Source organism: Rissa tridactyla, chromosome 3, assembly GCF_028500815.1.
Source record: "Rissa tridactyla isolate bRisTri1 chromosome 3, bRisTri1.patW.cur.20221130, whole genome shotgun sequence".
Classification (NCBI taxonomy): Eukaryota; Metazoa; Chordata; class Aves; order Charadriiformes; family Laridae; genus Rissa; species Rissa tridactyla.
The window spans coordinates 64,551,720-64,578,857 of NC_071468.1; the positions used below are offsets into that span (position 1 = coordinate 64,551,720).

General features: G+C 43.0%; 1 long non-coding RNA gene across 2 annotated transcripts in view; it reads left to right on the forward strand.

The window, feature by feature from the left end:
- LOC128907255 (uncharacterized) overlaps window positions 1-26,753 on the forward strand; it is a 39,693-nt gene extending 12,940 nt beyond the window's left edge. The window contains exons 1-3 of one of the 2 annotated variants that reach the window (XR_008465538.1): window positions 20,388-20,509; window positions 24,531-24,619; window positions 26,576-26,753. This is a non-coding gene — a long non-coding RNA (uncharacterized LOC128907255). Of the gene's footprint in view, window positions 1-20,387; window positions 20,510-24,530; window positions 24,620-26,575 lie in introns of those variants that run through there. The other variant, XR_008465537.1, reaches the window with a different exon arrangement.
- Window positions 26,754-27,138: the final 385 nt, after the last annotated feature.

Below are 27,138 nucleotides of genomic sequence, written 5' to 3' on the forward strand. Positions count from 1 at the left end.
TATTCCCTGGCATCATTTCCAATACACACGTCTGTTGTTTTTTCAATTTCCTTTTTACTGCAAATGATAGCTCTGCATTTACAGACCTGGAAGCTGCCCCACAATACTCTGTCAGCAGTCCAGTCTCAATGTAAAAGCATCATGTCAGTAAGCAACATACCTGAGAGGGAGCATGGGTTAGATACCCTGTCCTCGGACCTGCTCTGGCTCCTGCTGGTCCCGTGGGTGCACTTTAGGGTGTTGGTTCTGACACTAAATGGGTTGGGAGTGGGGCCCTGTTTCCAAAGCTGAGCCCTTCTCTTGATTCCTCTTCCTACAAAAGAAAAGGGAGGGGAGAGTGGGCAGGGAGTTGTCTGCTTTGTTCTAATTCCTTTGTTCTGAAATTCACTTTCTACTCTCTTTGACCCAGGCTGAACTTGATGGAAAAGGGGTTTCCAGGCTTGTTTTTTTGGGAACCACTACTCAAGGCAGCAGTTACTAGCTTTCAGGGCAGGTTACACGTCCCTGCTTGCTTCCCAAACCAGGACTCCACTCCCACCTATCTTCCCTTCCCAACCTTAAGCTCCTTGCTTCTTTCTACACACCCTTAAGCAACAGTTCACTCCCTGGCTCCTATTTCCTCCCCTTCCTTTCCTATCTGCCAAAATGAGGACTCCAATTCTACCCCTCTTCCTTAATTGCTCTTCTCCTTTCACCTCAGGGGTAAACATGATCTATCCTTTCTTCCATCCTGATCCAATGCTCTCTACCTCATTCTGTCAAGTTCCTGCCGTTTGCATTGGAATTACAGGCATGGTTGTGTTGGGTGCTAATCGTACCAACTCCTGATTGCCCCTTGGGAACCGTAAGGGATTTATCCAGCAGCTCCTGTGGAAACCTCCATGCTGCCATTGTCAAGAACTGCTGCTGCCACTTGCCCCACACATTCACCTGGCAGAGTTTTCCATACCCCTCGTGGCATGCAGACCATGGATCGGAAACCTCAGATCTTGACATCTGTTATGTGGGACTGCCAAGAAAACTGAAGGACTGGGGTTTTAGGTGCAACAGGCAAATGTTGTGGAGCAGCTGCATATGCTAAGAAAGAATGTACACTTGGTGAGAGAGAAGGGAAGAAGGGTTTGTATATATTTTGCAGGAATGGGAACTGGGCGTCCATAATATTTTTCTTTGTCCCATGATTTCCAACATTATATCCATTTTATCTGTGAAGTATGAACTTTCACTTAAAACTAACTGTCTGGGAGCACAAAAGAACTTGTAACTAAAGCAAATTTAATCTTTTACAGGTGTATGAATCAGTAGCTTGAAGCGATCACTTTCTGTCGGCATCAACCTTTACTACAGCTACGCACAAATTTTCACAATATAGTTTTTTATTTTCCATTCTGAAATATTTGAAGAATAACGGTGTTTCTAAAAGATACCAGGTAGCTGGCACCTAATTTCAGTGGCAATTGCACATCTAACTTACTTAGACTGGTTTGAGAAAGTCAACCCTGTTGAAGAAAAAAATCCCCAAGAACAAAGTATCTAGATGTTCAGTATTGTCTCACCCACCTTTGAAAAACTCTACACGCTTTGTATTTAGGCTATGCTTAGAATGGGTCAATTAAGCCATCAGTGGACATTTAAATAAGCAGTTAATCAATTGTGAGATCCCTGTTGATTCTGTTATGTTAGTATGCTCTTTATAGCCACTGCCTATGCCCACGTGTAATGTTTACAGGTAATGTGCTTCTGTTGCTCAGGAGGCACACTTCTCTGATCAGTCAAACTTTTATAAACAAAGCAGTCTGTGTCACGCAGAAAACTGATTGAAACCTGTGGCCCGCTGTGGCGTAAGATTCAGTGCAAAAGCTTTCAGACACACTAGTAAAGCATGCCCAAATGGCAGGGAACCATGATTTTTCGGATCAATCTTTGTAAAAGCTCCATCAGTATGTGTTCACAGAACTCTTCATAAAGAGGTGTTGTCTGTGTGCTTATTTATAGCCTTGAATGCTTATCTATAGCCGTATTTGAGAGGTAAGCAGCATCATTTTTAACAGCTTTGAAAGAAAGAAGCTTTGGGCGATGCCAGGCACCTGGGGTCATTTACAAGGCATTGGACTAGGAGCAAATTACTTGAAGCTCACCTATTCTGTGTGCCATTGTCTCCTGAAAGATGGGAGAGACATTTCTTCATGCTTTTGGCTTTCCTTTTTTATCTTCTTTAGCTTTGTCTTTTTACACTGTAGCATCTTGGGACATAGAGGTTCAGGTCCTCAAGATTACCTAAGATCTCAGGTGACTTTCAGAGGGGCCGGTCTTCTTTTCATCAACTCTATCTTTCTAGAATGAATATAAAGGGAATCTAACTTAGATGGCAGTCAATAATAGCTAATGTTCAAGTTTGCTTGAACTGGATAGTCGTTTGCGGTGTACAGAGTACACCACAGCTGGACTCTCCAAGGACATCTGTAACTTAAATGATCATTATGCCTAGAAGTGTTACTGTTTTACCTCTTAGCAAATATGCTGACTTTATTTTAGACTTTACCACTGATTAAAGGTCTTAAACAATATAAATATATGTATTCCAAAGCCATCTGGACATAGTCTCGGGCAACTGGCTCTTGATGACACTGCTTGAGTGGGGTGCTTGGACAAAATGACCTCCAGAGGTCCCATCCAACCTCAGCTATCTTGTGATTCTGTGAAATATAACAGGAAATTAGAGAAGAGCACACAGAAGGGGAAAAGAAGACCTCTAACAGTGTGGTGGGATAAATAGAAGCACTTGATGCTAGCTCATGAAGATCTTTGCTTCAATGGGAATGCAAAAACCTTTGCGGTCTGCACAGACTGAGCTGTGATGTAGCTCTGTGAAATGTGGCGAAGTGGCAATGGGGATGAAAGCAGTCCATTTTGCCTTTGGGTGGAAAAGACGTGGGCAGCAGCTTGGGCCTTTAATAATTCAGTATATTGACCCAGAAGTGGAATCCCTCCCTCCCTCTCTGCCGTACACTTGCCCATTATTTATGTCCTTTGCGAGCCTGACACTGAAAATCAGAAAACATTATCTTACTCTAATAATGCCTTAATGGTAGCCGTAAGTGAAAACAGCCCTTTTTTCCATTTTTAATCTCTATATTAGTCTAATATAAAAATAGACAGTACTTAACCACCATATGGGACAATTTCCACTCCTTTGTATTAACATAACCAGTTAATTTCCTTACTCAATTTTTATGCCTTCCAAATTATTTAATGCGTACAGCCACCTCCCATTTTAGAAGTTGTGTGTCCAAGCTAAACACATTAAATGATTTTAATCTTTCTGCATAAATCAGACTCTCATACTGTATACTCTGAGGTTATATCAGTTGGAGGAGGTGAAGGAAGCTAATGTCATGGATTAACATTCCCACCCCATGTGTGCTCATCTTGTTGCCAGATGGTCGAGAGAAGAGATTTTGAATATATTCCCGGATAAAAACAGTTCTGGTTGGTCAGGACAGGAATGCTTCTTATCTCCTTTCAAAAATCTATATGGTCCAGCAGTGAGTATAGTCCAGGGGCTGGAACACCAGAATTTATAAGAAAATTCAGGAACGCCTGAATTTATGTCCCTGCTTCACCTCCAAACACCTTTTTCCTATTACTGTTGGCAAACCGCTCAGGGCTGGACCCTCAGAGGGGCTTGCACTCAGGTTTTCTCCTCAGCATGGCAAGAGCTGACTCCTTCATGGCTGCTCTGAGCACCGAGTGGAAAGTGCAGGTTTCCTACGCTGTGTGCAGGGAGAAGCAGCCACCTGCGGAGAGGCAACCATGAGCAAAATGCACAGGAAAGTTTTAGGCACCAGCTTAATGGGCCTCATCAGAGGTGGATACTTACTTCACAGGATTCCTATCTGTTGACGCTTTTTCCTGAAGTGGATTAATCGCTCAAATGCAGAGGTGTGGTATCAAACCATATGCACAAGTAGCTGCTGAGCTGCACTGAAAATGGCCAAGATGAACGAGATGATAGGAATTCAGTTCTTTCCTTTGCTTGATTTGGAGCAAAGACTCAAGGTTTTCCTCATCCTGAGGAGGTACTGCAGCCATGGATAATGTCTCCCTGCCCCTTTTCTGGGGGGATAGCACTCTACCATTGGACTTCTGGTTGCTCAGGGCTTAGCTCTTGTGTAATGGCTGGGAACAGCCAGGGCAAGAATTGTGCCTTAGGAGCATTCCCAGAGATCCACGGCCCCAGTGGTTTGGTGAAAGCTTGAATGAGCACCAGTGATACCCAGGGCACGTGTGGGGCTTGGTGGTTGCTGAGCAGCAATCTCCAGCCTTTCCCTCTTGCCTGTGCTGGGAGCTCGGGTCCACAACTTGTCAAAGGGCGCGAGCGGGCAAGGGACCGTCTTCCCTGCATCAGCTCACCTGGCAGATGGGGATAACAGTGCTTTGCTGTCTCTCAGGGGTACTGTGAGGATAAATAGATTAAAAAATTGGGCAGTGCTCGGAGTTGTGTGATGGGGTCTTCAGAAGTAGTTACGATCAATAAACTGGCAGCAGTATAACAAAAGGTCTCCTCCAGTTTAAGAATTGCAATATTAACGCTATATTGAAAATAGCATCTGTCTCTTCCTAATGGAAATGATCAAAATAATAATTTTGCAGTTTTTGGAAAGGAAGCATTTCTGTCTAGCTAAAACTGCCTTTTTTCTTTTTTTATTTTTAATAGCAAACATGGGTTCAAATGCTGGGATATTAAAACTTTAATTTCCCTCTTTTTTTTTGGGGGGGGGGGGGAGGTGGGGTGGGGAATGGCAAAGAGAAGTCAGAGTTGGCCACTTTTAGAAAAAAAATTCCAATGGGTTTTTTTTTCTCCACACTGATATTGCTTCCTCATATAGGCAATTCACTTGAAGCCTTCATTGTTTGTTTGGTACCACCTGACAAATCAGTAAGAACCAGCTTAAGAACTTTGGTTTGTGTCTTTCAGCCTACCATCTTAACAACTGATGTGAGGATAACTAATACAATCCTCAGGAGACTTACCAAGAGGCTCATGGTCACTGTTTTGTACAATGATGCTGTTATTAAGCAAATTATTTTTATTGTGTCATAGCTGTATGTGTAGTAAAGTGTAGTAACAGTTAAAATCCTTTCTTGATTCCAGGATGGTAACTTTTCTTTCGTATTCTTCTCTTTCAGTTTTATATCAACACCTGAGAATAGGAATTAATAATAATAATAGTCATGATAGCACAAAGTGTGTAGTTGGGTAAAGTTGCCAGTTTTTGATAAAGATCAAAATCTGGACTTCTCTTTTTCCCTGATATAATCTAAAAGCAATTAAGAATGCTGAAGCCCTCCTTGTTTTTCCCCTTGTGACATTTATTTATTCTAATTCTCAGGGCCTCAAAGACTTGTGTTTGTTCTCTGTCACTCATTAGCATGTGTGGGATTGGAATCTGTGGGATTTCTCTGTTTAAAAACACAATGTTTTCTTCTCCAAAGATGTCAAGCTCATGAAAGTGTTGATTTATTTTAATGACATACCTTGAAGTAGATGAATGATGAATGTTACTCCTCTCTTTTCAGATTAATGATCAATTACGTGGACGTCATTCGTGTGCTCTACGTTTACTCTGTTTCATCTGTGGTGCCAAAGCATAGTACGGCTTTCGTTTACTGGCTCTTTACTGGTAGGGCACTAGGTAGTGTACTTTTCATGGCACAAGTCAAATTAAGTCTAACTCGTTCTTTCTAACCCCGAGGGGATGTCTTCAAACACTTCTAATTGTCATTCCGGTTCTTTCAACAGCAAGTCTAACAAACAGAGCTTGTTTGCCTTAAGAGTGCATAATGTGACTGTGAGGCTTTATTTTGCCTAGCATATTGCCCATCACATTTTAATTTTCATCTAGAGAAGCAGAAATTGCCTCCTCAGATATTTGCAACCAAGATTACACTGGCATAAGGCAAAATGAGAGGTGTGCTCAATTTTTGTCCTGCGCTGTCTCGGGAAGTAACTTGCTCCCAAATAGAAAGCTTCTTGCTTTATACATATTGTAGCATCTCTGTTATTTTTAGCAACATAGGTTGTTCTTAAAACTAAAATGCAGACGTGAAAAAGTGAGATGTAATGTAAAATAAGTTGAGCTGATCATCTGGGCTACCTTTGCATAGGACTATATGAGGAAAACGTACAGAGAAGGAAAAAATTATAGAGAACTGGTAGCTGAGGCTCCCCCTTTGGCTCCAAAATCAATGGTGAGGAGCCTGAAAGCTTGAGATCTGGTGGGTGAGTTAGTGTTTGTTATGGTAGAGAAGCTGAGAAGCCGAGATGCTGGAATCTTTGACACCTTTAGATGTCCCAGAGGAAAAGTGGCAGAATGAGTTCTGGACAAACTCCTGCCTCTCACTAATATTTGGCCAAAACTTCTTGGTTTTGACCAGTCAATAGTTTCCAATGAAAATCTGTTTTGTTGGGCAATTCCCCAGCAAGTGTAATAAGATCCATATTGAATTGTTGACATGATAACATATGAACGAGTAATAGCTCATTGCTCAAGTGGATAAAAGGACTGAGAACATCTACAAAAGGCTACGTTGAACTCTGTCATTCATTTGATGTACGGCCTGAAGAATGCCAATATTGTTATTAAAGACTTGCTGGCTCCATCGACTGCAGTCCTCTTGAGTGATTCTGCCCAAATGTCTCCAGAGTCCTTCCTGTTGCTTTCTGTTTGTGTTTAATTCCACAGACTTTTACATGAAGACAGAATGGGTTTTGCCCATGAGTTCATCTGCTGCTCCATTTGGTTGCTGGATGAACTATTCCCCCGTGACATCATTGTCTTCCTCATTTCAACTGTCACCCACTGGGATTGGAGCCTCTTTTATTTGTCCTCTCTGGATCGGACAGGTGGAAGAGCTCTACAGCAGAGCCTGCTCTCTGGCTGAAGGGACATCCAAAGTGAAGCTCCTAGTTCCAGAGCCCCTGGAAATAAATGCCAGCTGGGGTGCCAGTCACAGCAGTAGCCATAATTGCTGTCAATTAATAACATGAGGGGCTAAATAAGTCTCATCTGTCTTTGCGTAAATATCCTTCACAGTATAGTGGGCCAGGTGAGGAGACACCACACGATAGAAGGCAGGATTAACTCAGAAATTAATGTCCTGAAAATTAGGGCAGTGGGGGTACAATGCCAGTGAGGAATCCTCAGGAACAGGAATGAAAGGACAGGATATGCTTTTTCTTACAAAGCTGAAACTAATTTCACATACACGAAAGAACCTCGACTTACATACCCCTACATATGTAATGTATGTATATTTTTTATATATATAATAAGGGTATGTATGTATCAGAGGTTCACGCTCAAATATTACAGGTACTAACTGTTAAAAAGAAGGACATTCAAAGGATTTAATAATCAGATTATTTCTTTCTAGATTCTTCCTACCCTGACCAGGCAGGAAGTAAGAAGTGACAGTTTAAGGACTATTAAAAAGATGATATAAGCTGTCTTTCTCATAATATCTTAATTTTTGTAGTAAAGAACCAGGGACTTGCAGAGTCCTGTAAGACACACTAAGAAGCTCGTTCCTGCATGGCAGAGACACAGAGCTGCTAAGGAACTCTCCAGTAAACTGGCTGCATAAAAACCTCAGAGAAGAATCTAATGCAGGGTAAGTTGGCTTATTGTAGCTTTCCCCCCGCCCCCCACTCCTGGTGACTCCCCTGGGTGCTAAAGAGATTGAGAAAAAGCATGAACTTAAACCCTGACTAGATCTATATCTTTCCCAGGAGCAGATGGCCACAGCTTTGCCTCCTCTTTCCTCTATGGAGTTTGGCACCTGGGCAACGTTTGGGGATGCTGCAGTTTAGCGCACGAGGCCTCTAATGTGATTTTCAGCTGTGTCACCCTGAAAGAAAAGAGGTTTTAGGGTATCACGGATGCCAAATGAAATTTCCGAGAGACATATAACAAGGCAGGAGCTGCATTACCACAACTACAGAACAAATGGTGACTTGGAAGACACTGGTATGAAAAAACCTGGAGGTTTTAAAAATCACCTCCTGAGTCACGCGACATATGGTGCTCAGAAGAGCTTAAGAGTTTAAGAGCTACCTAAATAAAATATTCACTGTCCAGTAGCCCTGGAGTTCATTATCCGTAAATATTACAGGGTTTATAGGTATGCCAAGGAGACAAAGGAGATGAAATGTACTTCTGCCTTCAAAAGGGGAATTAATGCAATAGTATTCATTCCTTTTATAGATAATACTGCTATTTAGGAAGTCCTAAAGTACACGATGTCTTTGCTGATTAAATTTCCTGTGTAAGCAAAACGTTCATAAAGTTACATAACTGCATTTTTCTTCCTACCTCATTGCTGGCAGCAGCAGTACGCGTTTCTGGAGCGCTGCAAGCCCTGCTTCGCCTCCACTTCAAGGTGGCCTAAGAGTGAGGAGAAAAGAATGGAGGGACAGCAGGGGAACAGAGAGAAAAAGAGCGATGCTGTTGCGATAAATCTTTCATTCAGCCTGTGTATCTCATATGCACTTCCTGCCTTCCCCTTGCATTCCCCAACAGACCTAGGCTCCCTGCGGCCTGATGCTTCCCACCTGAGGTCGTTAACACAATCCTGATGCAATAAAGTGGCCAAAGTCATTTCCCTTTTTATCTCTGGTGCATTGAGCTGAGAAACCAAGAGCACCTCTCCCACTGGGCTCCAGCCTGCTAGGCAGCCCTTTCCCTCCCGCTTATGCCCTGCAGTCTCCTTTCCCATGATGTGGGGCCCCTTTCCCATAATGTAACTGTGGTTGGGTTGGTGAGTAAAGAGTGTCAAATTGCAAGACAGATGTTTCGCCAGACGATGTCAGACAGGCATCCTCTGCATCGTCTTCTGCGAGCAGTTCAACAGAAACAATTGAGGTGGGGAGCGTTTTGGGCATGTCCTCTAAGGGAAAAATTATAGGGGGTAATTTTGCTGGCTCTGGACTGGCTTATCTGACTTTTGTATCCCTTTGTGGTAGAGCAGGCCCTTGCCCTGTTTTTTTAGTCAATTTAAAGGGTGATTCAGGGCAAGAGGAACCTATTTCAAAGTTTCCATATTAATTATTATGAGTCAAAGTAAAAATGAATATAAGATTAGTTGTTTTGCTTAAGTAGCACTGTCCAATCTGATTAATAAGTACCCTTCTGCTGACCTCAAAATATGTTGTAAAACTTCTTCAAGATAAGGACCAAAAAATGTACTGAGATGCTTCTGCTGTTCTTGTATTTGTTTATTGTACTTCTGCTCCAGTTTCCTCTACTGCCAATGGCTTTTAAATACAAATGAGCAAACTGTGGGCCAAATTAAAGGAAAGAACAAAGATTTTTAACGAAAATGGTGGGAGCTCAGCAGTGGAGTATATATGAAATCAAAGTTTTATTGTGTACAGTTTTGTAATACAGAGATTCCCTCTCAACAGATGGATCATTGCCCTGCTGTGTACAGAGAGGCGACCTCCTTGTGGCTGAACCCCTTGGTCCAGTGGACTTGGATAGGAGAGCTTAAAACATCCTGTGCAGGGTTTAAAAAGTCAAGCCCAAAAGCTGTTAGCACCAGGGAACGTTCAATCTGGAAACTGAGAAAGGGAAAAGAAGTCACATGAGGAGAGGAGACACTTCTTAAAAAGACTCTAAAACCATCTTTGGTTTTCATCCATGTTCTGTTAACTGTTAAAATGCTGCATTTTTGAATCACTTGGTACGGGGTGTTACAAATCTGCTGCATGGCTCTGGAAGCAGTGCGTGAGCAGCTCAGCACACTCTGGCTGTTCATTTTGAGTGAAAACTAGAGATGCAAACTGTGCTGCAAGCCCTTTGCCCCAATAATCAGGAAAAGCTGCTCTTTTGTCCCATTCTGCCTCTTCAGGAATCGGCAGCAGCCCTCTTTCAGACAATGCTTGATGGAAGAGTCAATGTCCTCCTCTTCAGTCTAAGCCTTTCTCTGTAGTGCCATTTGTCTCATTTTTGGCAGCGATCAGCAGTTTTGCTCAGTGTATGTGGGACACTTGCTGCAGACAATTTACAAACATCAGGGGAAAGAAGGGAGTTGGCGGTGTTTTTGAGTTCCCATAAGTTCTTCTTTTTTTGTTGTTTCTAATGAGTAGCTGAAAAACAAAATGAGTGTTTTATTTCCCAATGAACACAAATATTTGTCCAAAATAACTTAAATTGTTTATTAACGTGGTTCCATTTGAACATTTCTTTTTTAGGCACCATGCGAAAGCTCTTATTTCTTCCATGATGGATATTTGTCATCAGCTCATGTGAATGTTTTGGTGAGCCAAAGGATGGATTGTTCTGTTTTGCTTGCTTGGATTGTGAAATAGGAATATCCGTAACATGACAGGGCATGAAAGAGCCTGAAATGAATTAAGGCTGTACTTTAATGAATGGGCTTTTCATTTAGTGGATTCTTTATAAACAACTGTGGTAAATCCACTCTCAGTAAATCCAAAGGATGGTTGACACATGCATTTCATATGGGTGGGTACTGGCAGACTAGAACTGATGATGCATTTTTCGGCAGATGACTGTGCTAGCTATCGCATTTCAACTGGAAGAACTGCTCTGGTGTAGTGCCAATACAGTATGTGCTATGTTTAATCCGATTATCTCAGCTCAAAACCTGGACAGATGAGAACATTCTCAAGCTGGATACTCCAGGAATCATCCAGCCGACGTGGATCCCTCAGCCTTCCCTGTAAAGGGGGCAGGTTTCTACCTGCTGAATTATCTGCTAAGTTGGGCTGAAGGTAACTGAGCCAATGGATATCCCATGCTGAAGGTGGAAAAACTGGGCAGGCATATACAAGTAAAGCATGCGATAATGCCCAGTGCTTCATTCAAAGCTGTGTATTTATTCAGATGAGGAGTCCCTCTAGGCAAACGTTGCACCTGACTGGTTTTCAAGTTTTGAACCATAAACAAAGGTAACACCTAAAATTCATCCTTAGGAGAAGATTAGAGAGATCTGTATCCAAACGTGAGTATGATGGAAAATGTTGTGACTGTGCATCTGTTGTAAGTATTTGAAAACGTTGAATTTTGCCAAGAGAATTGTGCCAAAAAATGTGGGTCATTAGAAATCAAGAGCTGTAAGGAAGCACAGGCAGTAAGTTGGATCATTTTTCTTTGCTGATCTTTTCAGGAAGTACAGCAGTTGAGGGTAAATGTACTATTTGTTCCTTAAGGGCTTACTAACCCACTTGAAACAGAACCTAATGTACATCTTGCCATCTAATTTCTCATGATGATGTGGGCTTATGTCACTTTTTGCTTTCAGATACATCTCAAATAGTATGTCAGTTTGCATGGGAAGAGTTCAAGGCGACTGACGCTCGCTGTGTGCTCCTGTTCCCATCAGAGAACACTGGAGCTGAGCCCTATAATCACAACCCCAAATAAACATCTGGGATTCCTGATTGCCAACGGGTTCCTTGGAAAGTCACGTACATCCAGTGCTAGTCTGGAGAAATGTTTTTGTGGGATATGTGGCAAGAACACTCTTAATGATATCTGCGCCCCTTGCCTATGTCCATTTTTTATTGTTGAAACTAGCTTGATTTTCAGTCCTTGGTGATCCCTTTGTGTTAGATTTTGTATTAACCTGCTATTAGCATCCAGTTCCAGCTACAGACACTGACTCACACTCGTAGAAACACTTCCTACAGCTTGATGAGGCAATGGACTGCGAACAAACTTACCGTCATCAATCAAAATGATTTCACAAACTTGTTCCTGACTTTTGTTGACCCTGAGTTTTCAGACCTGAGAATGCAAAATGCAACCTTGGTAGCTCAGGGCTGAAAGTTTGGATCAGATAAGAGATACTGTTCCTTTGCACTCAAGTATAAGAGTACAATTACCACCAGATTGCTGGTGTGACTACTTCAAGGGGTAAAATGTAAAATCCTTGCATGTGTAAGCATAAACTCCATCTTTGCAGATATTTTAACCTAGTTAAATAGGTGGTTGAATGTTTCCAGGAAGAGTGCATGGGGAGATGTGAACACAGCAGAAGACAACTTCTCTTGTCTTTCTTAAAAGATGCTCAGATTTTTTAGCCTAGCATTTGCGCAGTTCTTGCTGGGTATAATAGCAGATATACCTGATGTGACTGTAGGTTTACCATGCATTGAAAGACACCAGCCAGTACATTACACACATTAGAGTCTGTTAGTGCATCAGTGACCCAATTAGTGTGCAGTAAACAGATGCATACCCTGGAAACATTCCCATTTCCTTAACTATGTTAAGTCTGACTCTTTCCATATTTAATAACAAGTCATTATGATAGATAAGGCATGGAGGATACAGAATTCAGTCAAATTAGTATTTCAGGACTACCTTAACTATGGTAAGCAAGGGGTTAACGTGGAAATTAGATGCCACAGTAGACATGATAAAGCAATTTATCAAATTTAGCAAGACTGTCCATTCTAGTCTGACCATGATGTAGACTGACACTGAACTGAAAGTTATTGACCTGACCTGGTTTGCATCTGATGGTGTTGATTTTGAGAGCAAATGAGTTCTGGTGCCTACGAGCTCAGAGGGCTTCCAGTTTCTCAGCAGATAAGCATTGGCTGGCCTTCTCTTTTGGACTGGCTTGTGCAAACACACCCCTAATGATTCCCACAGATCACGTAACTGGAGTGAATGGGCTGCTGGAAGTAGCAGTTGCTGAAATCTGGCCCTGTTCCTCCCTGGTCGTGCAGGATGCGATGGGTACTTGCACGTGCATTAGTTATGCACGTGTCTGCCCCCACCCAGCCTGTGCGAGCGGAAGGCTCACGCAGCAGTGCTGTATGGCACAGGGCCTTGAAAGGCCAGTGCATGCATCTAACTCCCTCTGACTTTAAATTTTAGATGCCTAGAAATTACCAAGGAGTCTTTCCCCTTAATTAGTGGCCTGTACTGATGCTAAGAGCCGTGTAAAGTCAATCTGATACGTAACCCTCCGTGCGTAACTTCCAGTTCTCCTCCTGCCGTGTGTCTGGGACCGCAGCAGCCAAGCGGTGGGTGAGGAGGATGAAAACGTGCCTCCTTTCCACAGCTGCCGTATACCCATTGCATGCTGAGCTGAGCTGCCTTGGATGGCTGAACTGCAACCATCTCAAGATATAGGCTTTCTGCTTAGAAATAGAGCCAGCTGAGCTTTGGTTTTTCTAAGCCCTTGGTCTGCTTTACACCTGATGCAATCAGGGTAACCTGATATAACCAAGGTAACGTTGATAGTAATTGGAAGGCAAACAATCGTGTTGAAAATAGCCCCTTGCAATGTTGCAACAATCTGTGGTAGTTTACTGGGGTTCGCTATGGACTAGCTGCTTTGGCTAAAATGACAGGTGATCCTAATTGAAACCAAAACTCCCTGAAGTACTATAATTCTTCTTAATCTATGCTTTTTTTTTTGGAAGTGGAATTGAAAACTTGTCTTCATAGCATTTCAGCTACTTTTTTTGCAAATACATGACAGATTTAGATTTTTTTTTTTAGGGTACTTCTATCACGTTCAGAAAAAAAAATCCCTTTTTTAAACCAATATTCTGAATTTTTTAAGGTTTCCAGTGCATCTTAAACAATGGGAGTAAAATCATAGAATCATAGAATCTTCATGGTTGGAAAGGACCTTTGAGATCATCGAGTCCAACCAAAACAAATGTTCTGCAAAATAAGAGTTTTGAGACAAACGTATATATGTGATGCTGCAAAATTATTTTTTTTGTTTTAATTAAAGTAGAGATTGATCTCAGCCAGGTATCATTCACACTGGCTTGTTGTGTGGGTTGTAAACTACAAGTAAATCTGCAGGGATAGACGGCATGCTCTGCTCCATTCGGTTTTGTGAAGAACGTACTTGATGATTATGGTCTCAGGCCCCTGCTCTTGCTGCGCCAGTATCAGTCTCAAGGGCAGGCAGACAAGTGAAGAAAACTGTTCTTGAAAGGTATGGACCAGCATCATTGAGAGGGAAAATGATCCATTGCTCCCAGAGAGTACCAGGACCAATCGACTGGGCCATCAGAAGACTGAGACCACTTTTGCTGGTGGGAAGCTTCTTTCTGACTGTTTCTATGGACTGAGAACTGGGTTGTCCGTTTGCTTGTCTCTCTCCCCCCTAAGCTTAGTGAACTTCTGTTGCTTGTGCTGTTTGGTGCTTTTCAGGACCCCAAAGTGGTGAGTTACTACAGTGCCTGTGAACAGCAGTTTCAAGAGACAACTAAGAAAATTGTTTTATTTGCAACAAGATGGCTGCCCACGAAGGTGCAGGTCAATACGTTGTCCATGAGCTCTCAGTGAGTAGCATAACATAATGGCTTAGGGTTTTGCATGGAATAAACCAGGGTATAAATTTTGTGTCTGCCAGCTTACTCATTCCGGCCCTGCCTGGTATACACTGGAGCAAATCTAGTTGGATCTTCTTGGGCAGCAGCTATCCCATTTTGGGATGTCTATTGAGGTCTTGATACATCCTTTGCTTCCACACAGAAACAAAACCAAGGTCTTTCAAACATGTTCGCCAATCCGAGTGGCATCAAAATGTTACTTTCCATCATAATCCGAACCCTTTGGGAAGCGCTACATGTGTCTGTTGTCATGTGCTCTGTCTTCCTCTCTCTTTTACTTTTTTCCCTACCCCACCCTCTTCCCTTCTTCCTGTCAAAACAGTGACAGCTTATGTTTTGCAATATGGGCAAGTTTTGATTTTAGCAACATTTAAAATAGTAAAAAAATTTGGCTATCTCTAAATGTGTCCTTTCCTGTGTTGCACAGGGGTAAAAAGTACCTCCACCTCGCCTGCCTCCCACGGATAAGATATTAATACAAGACAATATAATGCAAGACAGTATATTCCTGTTAGTTAAAACACCTCTTTATATTTCAGGCATACAAGCAGAGTCCTTTCCTCGCCCTCCATCCTCCCCCCATACCAAAACAAAGCACAGGCCAGCGGGACCGGAGCGTGCAAATTCCACTGCCTCCCTCCTCAGCCGCGCACCCCCTCCCCTCCCGCAGGGAGGTGAACATCGTCCACACATCATTCAAGACAGGAACAATATAACACAATCTGTTTTCAAATTTTCTAAATATTTCCGAACTTCCATTGCAGGCTGTTGTCTTCACAGTGCAAATTCGTGCCAAGAACTCCCCAGCAGCATTCTTCTCTGCCTTCCCAAATGACTCGGACGACAAACAAACCTTTCCTTGAGTCACTGATTTCTGAAAAAAAAAAGTGTTTGTGTTTATTACATATGAACGAAGAACGGCTAGACTGCAGATTTTACAGCTCGCAGCTCTCCAGTGAAAACCATAAATAAGAAGATCTTTGACAGCACAGAGCTGCTTTCTCCTCTGTGTCTTTTGGTCTGTGAACAGGACTTCTCCCTTCCCAGAGCAGCCAGGGTGCTGCTGCGCTGGGTAGGAAACAACTGCCTGGCAATTTTCTATCCCCTCCGAGCCCATAAAGCTCTGGGACATGTTGTGCCATCCATAGTTCGCTTTACTGCCTGAACGAAAAGCTTTTGATGTAATAAACACTGTGTGCAGAGTGCAGTTTCACAGGATAATATGATCATCTGTATTGCAGTGAGCTATACTGAGCGGCGCAGTCTAGACATGAATGTGTTAAATTAGTACTGGAACAATTTAGCAGGCACTAGGATTAATTAGGAGAGGATTTTAATTTTTTTTTACTTTAAAAAATGTGAGCTATCTAGCACCTGATAATTAAGACGGACTATAGAAATTTTCAGTATTCATCATCAGAAGTAAAGTGATCACAGTATGTGCTAATACTTGTCTGTGAGGTCCTGTACACATGACAGTCACAAAAGTTTGCCCTGCCCTGTCAGAGTGCATTTCTGCCTGGCCATGACTGTGCTTTGAGCAGGTATAATCCTTGATCGTCTCCATTATTTTCCTCACTGCTCTAACAACATCACACTTGTAATTCTCTGTATTTTTTCCTCTCGGTCAACTCACCCTCACTTTCTACTTTTGTAAAGTGCTATTGGAGCAAGTGTCCTGCCATTTGGTGTTTGAGTTTCAGCTCTCCCACTTTTCGCAGAGCTGTTCCAATACAGAAAGCACGATTCGGTGATTAAAGCGAAGAAAGGAGGTTAATAGACTGTGGTTCTGTTTCTCGATAGGGCGTCAGTAGGTGTCACGTAAACCCGCAAACAACTTTTTAAGTTCCTTGAGCCTGGCTGTAAAACTCTGCACGGGGATGTGACTCAGTCTGCCGGTGCTCAGCACCAGGCAAACACAAGTGAGTTTCCTTTCCATTCAAAAAGCTTGCGTACCTGAAAGATTGTCTGATCTTTTTTCCCCTAACTGTATCGTCTGGTTTAGAACACATGCTACCTCTCCTTATAGCCTTGTATTTTTGTGCTAGTTCATAGTCCAAGTCAACATAAAGAGGACAGTGTACTTTCTGATGTGCAGAAAGCTCATATCATCCGCAGGTCTGAAACCGCATTGCCCCAGCCTGGTGGCTGAAGTCTGAATATCTGAGTGAATATATCCCGATTTTGGCACCCAGATTCTGAGGCACCCATGTTAAATGCCCTCTAATAATTATGTCAATTGGTCCAATTGCCTAATACAAACGGAGTATCACAAAGCTTGATTTTTCATCCTTACAAAATGTGTCAGGGTACCTGTGTATACCTGATGTATTGATATGAAACATCATCCCTATTGTTGTGGAATAGTTGTTTTGCAAAATCATCTTTTCCAGAATGAGATGGCTGAACTTTGCTTAATGTCTGTTTGCTTGATCCAGATGGAAGCAGAAGAATACTATTTCTGCCTGCTTTTCACTGAGCTTAGGGGAATGATTGACAGATTCTGCATTTTGGTCTGTATTGACATGATCCAGTTTGAGCTGGGGATACTCCCATACCAGTGGTTCTGAAGTTCCCAGTCACTGTTCATGGCACATGTTTCAATGAGACCAGTCACTCCAAAAAAGCCTATTTCTAATGTCCATTAACAAGAATACTTTGCTGTCACTATCTGCAAACGTGTGCTAAGAGTGATGGAAAATGCTGTTGATTTACTTCAGGGGACCCTGAAGGCCACCAAGCAGGCAAGCAAGGCAAGACATGGCAAGGCAAGCAGAATATGTTTTGCTAACTTCTGGGCATGTGACCAAGGACAGGTTCCAGTCACTGTCTGTGCACAACTCCACATGTATCTCAGGCTCTGGAGATCCAGAGCATCAAGTATGTTGAAGATATACTGCAGACCTGAGTCTGTTCATTTGGGCAGTCTGAGTGGATGAGAGGCGGGTCCGGGTCTCAGCATAGGTCTCCCAGAAGGCACACCAATCATTTCCAGAAGCAATTTTTCTTGGAGGGACGGAATATGGACATCTCTTATGTGTTTGAACTCAGGTTGTGAATGGTAGGTGCCTGACCTGGGCAGATTTGGGCCAGGCAAAGCCTGTAATGTGGTCAAAAATCTCAGAGTCATGAGGAGCAGAAAGTTTATGTCTGCACTTGAGTCTGCTCCCATCTCTGCTTACCAGTGTCTCATGGCCTTTTAACAGAGCGCACTTCAGGTTTCTCCACCAGTATGAGCTGATACCGAGCTGTGGTCAGTGTTGGCCATGCAGGCATTCCTTTTGAGGCACTCTACTGCTAAACCTGCTCAATAACTCTCCAGAGGAGGGTGAAGACTGTTTTTACAGCTGAATATGGTGCAAGGATTGAACTATGGGCCTTTCATCTTAGAGGTGGCTCCCTACCGTATGTTTTTGTTATGAAGAACAAGGTCAAATCTTCCAAAGTTTGGTGTTACATAGCAAAAAGTTTGCATAGGGCTTTAGAAAAACAAAAGCATCTACATTATTATAAAAACAGGGCTCTTACTTATATGTAATGAGGTAAAGTGAATATATTACAGTTCAGCAGTTGATTTGGAAAGTCCTTGTCACTGTCACCATAGTTTTAAAGCCCAGGAGTATGAAGAAATTTTGAAGAAACTAAGGAACTGTAACCACAATGGACAATTGCATGCAGGAGGTGAACTGGCTGTTGGGGAGAACAGTTCCTGTGTTGCGGGAGAACTTGCTTCTCTGCTTTCTGCCTCTTTCGAGCAAACTGCCAGTGCAGAGCCAAGGCAGTCCTGTTGGGGAGCGATCAACATGCTGCCACATACCATCCGTGATTTTGGAATTTGCTTCTCTCACCCACACCACGGTGGTTTCACAATGTGCTTTCTTATGCTGTAGCAGGGTCAGCCTCCTCGGGACGCATTTTTCTTAGTCATGTGGATTTGTCAGATACAGTCTTTTTTTCCTATTCAAATGAGCTTTTCAGTGTGTACTCATTGGATATGCACAAAGGCTCACTTAATCAGTCCAGATAACTCCTTAAGGAGACTTTTAATGTCTGTAATTTACTGACCGGTGTTTTCTTTTCTTTGAAGCATACCTTACTCCCCACTTGGACAGTGTCACCCATTCTGAGTAAAAATGACAGTGTGGTCCTTTATTAGCAGTGAGTAACATTTCCTTTGAATATTTACGCTGCGAAGCGGCACCGACAAAGGACTGTGCAGGGGTGGATAGATTGGGAAAACCTGTGGGACAGCCCCACAATGAACGTGTGGGCAGCGTGGCTCACTGGTTAGGCGTGGAGACCCTATGGATCTGACCCCGGCAGACAGAGCCTGAGCTGACGTGGCCCAGTAGAGCTCTGCTACGTTCGGTGGCACTTGCAACAGTTTATGAAGTGTTAGTTGCTGTTCGTTCTTAACATCCTGCACTCTGGTGACCACCCTGACTGGCCAAATTCCTTTTTTTGCGGGCGCTTTTCCTAGCTGTTAAATGTCAAGTTATCCAGATTAAAAAATCTGCCAGTAAGGCTTTGGTTTGCTGTTGGTAGTTAATGAGCAATGGTACGCGGCTGCGCCGTCCTCTGGGGCTTAATCTCCCCGTCATGTTAGCAGTTAGTCATATCACAGAGGCCCACTGAATGCAGACTATTCCCTCTTGAAAAATTGCTTTCTCCTCTAAAGTAGAGGATCTGTGTAGTAAGAGAGGCATCTTGTAACGCTGGTTTAATTCTTCAGAAGATCTTGAGTTTTGAAAGGACTACAACACAGTTTGTCCACTTCGTTAGTGTCGCGCAGGGACAGGACCTGTGTCCTGTGGACTCTGCCAGACACGGAGCGTCGCTGTGGACAGATTCAGTCTCGCGTCAGGGAGTCCTGTGAGCAACCATCTTGCGGCTGGTATTGTCACCCCTTGCTGGCGAGGCTGACCTCTCCAGCGCGGGGGCATGGTGCCCCGCACAGCGCGCTGCCTGGGGAAGCCTTTTCAAAGTTCCTCTGGAGGCATTCGCTGCTAGACTGTGCGCTGTAGTCTGGCTATGCATTAAATATAGGAACAGCAGCTGGAAGAATAGAGGCAGAAGAGGGAACCTGAGGTAACAAGAAGACAATACTGGTCAGATACACTGTTTTTTACTGGTTTCAGTCAGTTTTCCCCACTTCTCCACTAAAATTCTGTTTGGAAAACAACCCCCCCTTTTTTTCTTCTCCTGCTGGGCTTGTGATTACAAATAAAAATGTGAGCATGTATGTGGCCCTCTTGAATCACATTTTCTACATAGCTGTATTGAATTGGGATCTTCCAAACATGGCAAGGTCTTTTCAGGTACCTCTTTTTCCCCTAATGTTTCCCATCAGGCTGCTGCAGGCATTGAAAGAGTAAGTGTTTAAATAATGGAGAGAAATGCCAATGACAATTCCTGGAGGCCACAGGTTAAAAAGAGAAGGTTTCTGGCAGATAATTGAAATCTTAGTGTGATTTTTCCGGTGTGCTGTTTTCCCATTTGTTCTTTCTTCACTAATATTTAACAGGCCTTTATTGATTAGTGGCAGATTTGTACTGTAAATGGAAACGGAAGGTTACTTTTTTGTGTCATAATCAATGTCTATATATATTTCTCATATATATATATGTATATCATACATATTTCATAAATCAGTGCTTGGAGAAATCACATCCTGGCCCAGTTGTAAAGGCAAAATGGTATTAGTCATTTTTTAAATAACAAATCTCAATGTCTGAGTAAATTCTCCACCGAGATGTGCAGAAAGTCTCCACTACTGCTGCATTACCAGCATGTCTGAATCTGGCGATGAACTCAGCTCCACAAGTGGTGTAAGTTCCCCCTGAATCAGCAGTCAGGTCAGCCATCTCTTCCCTGCTAAAGTGGGAGTACTTCAAGTCTTATCTGTGGTTGTCTTTTTTCTGATTTAGCTGGCAGCTGCAGATCTCTTTTGGCTTGGGTTTTTCAGATTCCCGTCTGCAGAGAGCACCGTAAGGTCCCACGTGTCCGCCGGCTGCCCTGTCCCAGTCCCACGTGGGGCTGGTCCCTTCTGGGATTTGACCCCTCTGTGCGTTGAAAAGCTCATTTCCCAGCTGTGTGTGCATGTCCTCGTTTCAGGTAAAACAGAACCAATTTTCTGTTTTGTAATTTTACTTTTTACCTGGGCCTCTTCTAACTGACTAAACTCTTATTTTTGCTTGTGAGCCAAGATTTTTAGTCAAGGGGGAGGATTTATGAAGCTGATATAAATTTGTCAATGTGTAAAACTTCTCCACACTTCACTTCTTATCATCCAACTCATTCCCATAAATAACTGTTAATTTGCAATTTTCAACATATTTCCCTCCTCCTTTTTTTTCCCTGCTGTTGCCAGAGCTTCTTGTGTCCATCTGAACTTTGGCAGCAAAGCCCATTTCCATACTCTGTGATACTCTTAATCCTATAACTATGTGAAAGCATGTCACATCCATTCCGCAAAGGGTGGCAGACACTGCCACTCTGGTCCTTAGTGCCTGACTGAGTTTGCAAACCAATTCTACAGTGCGTTTAGACCCACAGCTGTGTCATTCTCTCTGTGACCGGGATACTGTTACCAGTGGCATTGGAGGGCTATAGGTGCACTATCTTCAGCACAAATTTGTACCGCTACTTCTCTTGGTTTTGGCAGAATTTTATACACTAATGCTGGTAACTTGATCAAACAAATGTGAAATCTCACTGAAATGTGGGGTCAGGTTTGTCTGGCAAAACTTGTTTTCCCTTTGCACTCCAGTCTTGTTAGTCATAACCTCCTGCTCCAGCTTTCCCATAACTGCCTGAAACTGATTTCAGCTATAGTTAAACAGATTACCTCACTTATTAATTTAGTCCTTATACAACACTGACATGCTTCTGAAAATTTCACCTGTAACTGAAAATTTATTGACAGCTAACACCTCGCCCATCGCTTTTGGTGTTCCTTGGTATGAATTTTCTCGATCTACTGATCCAAAAATATTTGTCTCCATTTAAAATTGTTTAATATTGTTTCTGCTTGGTTGCAAATTGACTGGGAGTATTTCATCATTAACAGTCAGCTTGTTCTTGATTTTCCTTGATTCTGGGAAATTAGCTCATTGGCAACAGAAGTGTAAGCACTATTGATCAGGACTTTCTCCGATTTCCTATAATTCAGCCATGACTCCTGCTTAGGACGCAATGACAAGTGGTACAGGGGGAAATGAACCATTTCCCCATGTGGTATACCTGGGAAATCTCTAGATTCAGTACTGCTTATACCCATATCACTATAATAAGGTCAATAACAGGCTATGCTCAGGTTGTGTTAGAAAGCTGCCATCTAAATTTTAGAAAAATACACTCATATTTCACTAATGTCTGTCTTTGAATTCTCTGATTCATTTCATTATAGGCAGGCACCTATGGTACCCTGCTTGGACCATGTACATCAGCGTTATTCAACATTAATAATTCATCTTTTGAGGCCCACTTGAAATGGTTCTGGGGTGTTTGTGCTTTAGAGCAACACCACTACTACTAGGAACAACTGGTAACGCTAAAAATAAGCAATATGGTACCACAGGAGGTGACGTTTCCCAGCTGATACTATTCAGCTCTTCATTTTGCCCGTCATCTCACAATGTCTTTTTCCCAGACTCTCCCTCAGCCTTCCTCATGCACACTCCCTCTGTTTTCACTAATCCTCCAGGATTTCTAATCCTCCAGTTAGGTCGGTGCTGGGCGCTGTGCGATGGGCTGACAGTGCTCACCTCTGCCAGGAGCACTTGCTGCCTGGGTCCGTGTGGGCCACCTAAACTCTTGGGAAATTCCACACTGCACTTCCCAGCAGCCCAGGGCAGCAGGTGGGCCGCAGTGGGCAACATGGACACTTAACGCAGGGCATCAAGTGACATTTGCAAGCGGGAAATGTAAAACATGTTGATGTTCATTCCTTAGCTATAAATAATAACGAATTCCTTCAAAAACTGTCTATATCCTCTCTTTCATTGTTCTTTATTTCCGCTGCAAATAACTTGCAACAATAAAAATGAAGGGATGCCAAATTTGCGTGGCTCTTCAAAGTAAATTCTTTCCTTGAAATGAAGTTCAGTTGAAAAGCCTGACTCTCCTCCCCAGCGTTCGCGCAGGCCAGATGGGCTAGTGCTGTCCTTCGGTGTGAAGCCGTCCTTAGGGTACTTTGTTCCTCTTCCTCCTGAGGCTGAAAGAGAGAGATCAGAAACGTTATGTCTCCCTCCTGTCTTGCAGAAATTTTCTCTGATATCTCCTCTGGGTGGAGTCACTTAAGGCCATATGCATAATGATCTATTCGCTGGCGTTGGCTAATATCTTACTCTCCAGAGCCATTCAGTGAGTGCTGACTTTCGTTACAGTTCTGTCCTCACGTTCCTCAGGGTTTTCTTTCTTTCTCACTAACAACCGTTCATTATTTCTCCCTTAAACTCCACAGTATCCCATGGTGGATTTTTGCATCTTTTAATTTCCCAGGAGGGATATGAAGGGTCTACAAGTAAAATGCTTTGCTTGCTCTTATCCGGGAGATTACAGAGGGGAATCGGATAAAAGCAAGGGCTGAATACTCAATGCTTTGCCATTGTCAGCAGCAATGCACTTTTTGTAGAAAATAGCATTATCCTTATGCAGTAGGGTTTTAAAAACTTTTCCCAGGCATAAAAAATGGAGGAATCAAATTCTTTGGACACTACTGTCTGCTGCCCTGAAGTTCGTTTTCATTGCACTGGAGACGGAAAAAGGAAATGGAGTGCCCGGATACCCCAACTCCCATAAAATATTCAACAAAGAGAGGCTGTGCTTATCACATACCTGTTTCCCCAACATTGTTCAGACTTTATGTGGACGCTGGGTATCCTAGAGCCCACCAGCAGAAGCTTCAGGGCTGTTGACATTTGTACAGAAGATTGAGCTTTGTCATCAATATGTAGAGTCTAAAAATTTCTGCAAGTCCTTTGGTATCTGAACTTCTATGCTTGAGCTGTGTCCCTTGCCTGCCATGATGAGAAAAAACCTGATGTCCTTGTAAGAGTGAGACAGAACTGCAGGTCAGGCCCTTCATTAACCTGTAGCGGACGTGCCAGAAGTATGGTACTGAGGAGAGATTTCCGGGCAGACCAAGGGTCTCATGAGGTGCTGTGAACCTCTCAGCCCCCTGGCAGATTGCAGCCAAACTCTAAGTGAGTGTTTAAACTTCAAGCAGCCACTTGAGCTCTGCCTGAAAGGAGCTGAACAGAAAGCAGCATCAGCAGCAGTGGGGTGGGCAGGTACCTTGCAGGGGGCTCACGCTGTTCGGCCGCAGCACCGGCTGCAGGCTGTGAGCCAGGAGGGGGATGCAGAGGACTCGGCTGCCCATCAGCTGCATGACGAACAGGCGGGAGCAGCATCCTGCCCGGTGATGGGGCTGGTTTGGTCCGCTGTGCCGCTCAGATGCTGCATGGTAGGAACCTGTGATTCACGCTGGCATCTCAGTTCCTTTGGCCTTTTTAAAATTGATCATTGTGAACATCCACCGTGCTAATTGTTTTTGAGAAGTTGCAGTGAGCAGCCTTATAAGACCGTTGGACTGTGTTCACAATTAAGAAGGACTGCCTAAAGGATAAAAACGTCTTTTTCTTTTTCCACAACACTGATTGAACTCTGATAAAACACATTTTTCCTTGTTTCTCTCGATGTACCCTTATGCTGCAAGATGAATAAATTACACAGTGAGAAGTAAATGAGAAGATTTCATACTGATAACCATGCGCGTGCTTTAATTTTCCCTGTTGTTTTGCTTCGCCATATTCCCTGCTCTAAAATGAATGTGTACAGTTGTACACCTCTGCTCTCTCACAGTATAAAACAGCCCTTCTTTTCCAGATGAAGTTTTCTTGCCACATAAAGTTGATCTTCACTCTTCTTTTTGGAAATGCCTTGAGAAATGCAGAATTGTGCTAAAAAAATCTACAGGTGGTAAATGAAATAATGTTAAATGTCTATCTCTGCTTGTCTTAAGTCCCTATACTTGTACCTGTAGCTGGAAAAGTTGCAGCTTAACTTCAGAATTTCACTGCCAGCCCTTCTACTTACTTTAACACTTTCTCTTGTTAAATGTTATTGATTTCAGGTTGCATCTCACAATGACCATTATGCCAGGGGCTGAACTGGGTGACTAGAAACCAACTCTGTGCTCCTGCTGGTAACAAGAATGTGCAGGTCAGATGATTGCTTAAATTGCCGGTGGGATTTTGCACGTAGTCCTCATGAGCCATGGGGCAGCCAGATTGTCCACAGTAATGGACTTACTCCTGCTGCCACCATATCACCACAGCTGAGCTTTGCCATTTGTTTCCAGTTGGGGAGGGAAGGAGGAAGGAGGGCTCCCCGGTTCAAGAAGGACGGGGAACTGCTGGAGAGGGTGCAGCAGAGAGCTACCAAGATGATGAGGGGACTGGAACACCTCTCTTATGAAGAAAGGCTGAGGGATTTGGGTCTCTTCAGTCTGGAAAAAAGATGGCTGAGGGGGGATCTTATCAACACTTATAAATACTTAAAGGGTGGCTGTCAGGAGGATGGGGCCAGGCTCTCTTCAGTGGTGCCCAGGGACAGGACAAGAGGTAATGGGCACAAACTTGAGCATAGGAAGTTCCACCTGAACATGAGGAGGAACATCTTTCCTTTGAGGGTGGCAGAGCACTGGAACAGGCTGCCCAGAGAGGTGGTGGAGTCTCCAACTCTGGAGACATTCAAAACCCGCCTGGACGCGTTCCTGTGCAACCTGCTCTGGGTGACCCTGCTCTGGCAGGGGGGTTGGACTAGACGATCTCCAGAGGTCCCTTCCAACCCTATGATTCTATGATTCTATGAAAAACCAGACCAGCTTTGAAGATCCAAAAGGAGGTAAGTATTGCCATTTGAGAGACAAGCGTATTAGTATAAGACATAGTTTTAAGCTCCATGGCATTTTCATTCTATTTCTGCTCGTGTTAGGTAGGGAGGGAAGACTCAGATTCAACCTCTGCACCTAACACTCATGCCAAGGAGTCTGGTGATCCTGGTCCTGTTTCCAGCCTGATGATAAGTTTCTCTGCCGCTGTTGTAAAGTCCTGTTATCCCTCTGTGCTGGTGTACAGAGCACAACCTTGTGTCTTCGTCAGTAAAGTGGGAATAATGACTACAGGAGTACGGCAAGGCTTCAATCACTCATTTTTGCAAAGGGCTTTGATTATTTCTCAAGGAAAACAATGACATAAAGCCATGCACTATTAATAGTTTAAACATGCACTCACCTTATAACCCAATTAATAAACAAGTGTTTTAGCTTAATTACTCTATACTGCATGTTAGAGGAGTAAATGCCTTACTGATAGTTTAATCAGGATTCCCCCACAGCAATGCTCTGTGAGCATAGTTAATTGCATAAAAATTTAAAATTTGCAAAAATCTGGAATTAAAAGGCAGAATTGTCAGTCATGTCTCTGAGGACTGCCTTATTTCTGTAAACCTGGCTTGAAGGATTTCAACAGCTTCTTTTCTTACTTAGCTTGACCAGTGAACATAATGATCGCTTTGATTTTTTTTTGTCTTATGCTTGATTTTCTAAACTCCCAGAGAGTTCCAGGAAAGCAAGTTTCTTTAAAACAATGTGCCTCAATAACAACAATTTATAATTGGAAAGTGTAGAAAGCTTGTGGTTCTGAAGCAGAACCGGTTTTCTTTTCAGTACTCTCTCACAGTCAAACATGACACATAAAAAATGAATCCATACAGTTTCAGTTGTTCCTGTGGGACTGGGATTTTAACTAAATGAAAAACGTTTCTGTAATACCTGCTCAATCATAACATGGTTCAATGACTCACTTATGATCAGGTTAACTACCCTTATGCTTCCTAATCGCTTTCAAGGATAGTCTTTGTGAAAGTCAGCTCTGCACTGAAAGCTGGTGGCTTTCTCTCTCCTGGGAGGAGGAGCCAGACTCTGACAGCCACTACCTGCCAGCTGCCAGCCAGAGGCACAGCATCCCGTACAGTATCACCTGCAGAAATGTACATAGGTGTGCATGGGCACATACGTACGCATATGTGTATACAGCACAGGATTCTGTCTGTAAGGCGTCTTCTCTGAGGCTGTTGCCCTTTGAGAGAAATTCATGTGTCTTTGTTTGGTTGCAGGCATTTGAACTGGTGTGACCAGAGCAGAGTGATGCTGTGGGTGGCATCGCTGCGTGGGCACCGCTGCGTGAGCATCGCTTTGCTTTCTCCATCCCTCCAGCATGCCTCTGATACGAGATGCTTGTCAGGCAGTGAAGGTGCAATGGTCTGGAAGATCTCTGCATCACAAGTGTGATATGGATGTACGTTCCTTTTCACCAGTGTTTGGCATTAAATGGATAAGGCAGTGTGAGAATATAATAAAAAATCTTGTTGGTATACTAAATGGAATTTTCTCCTTGGAAGTGACCATCAGTTTTATTTATTTTCTCATTACAAAATAAATTTATTCTAAGTGATCTCTTTTTTATTGATGCAATATGAAAAGACAGGAGTATGTCTATAAGGTACCAGGTATTGGATATCATTGATTGATTCTCTGTCAGCAGTTTTGTGGTGTAAACATACAGTAATTTTGAAAAAGTGTCTCAGGATTGCTGTGAGAGAAATTGTGGTCAGAATCAAAAAACTTTATCTAACTGTTTTGAAAAAGATGAAAGGATAGTTCCTCCTCTTCTGGGAGT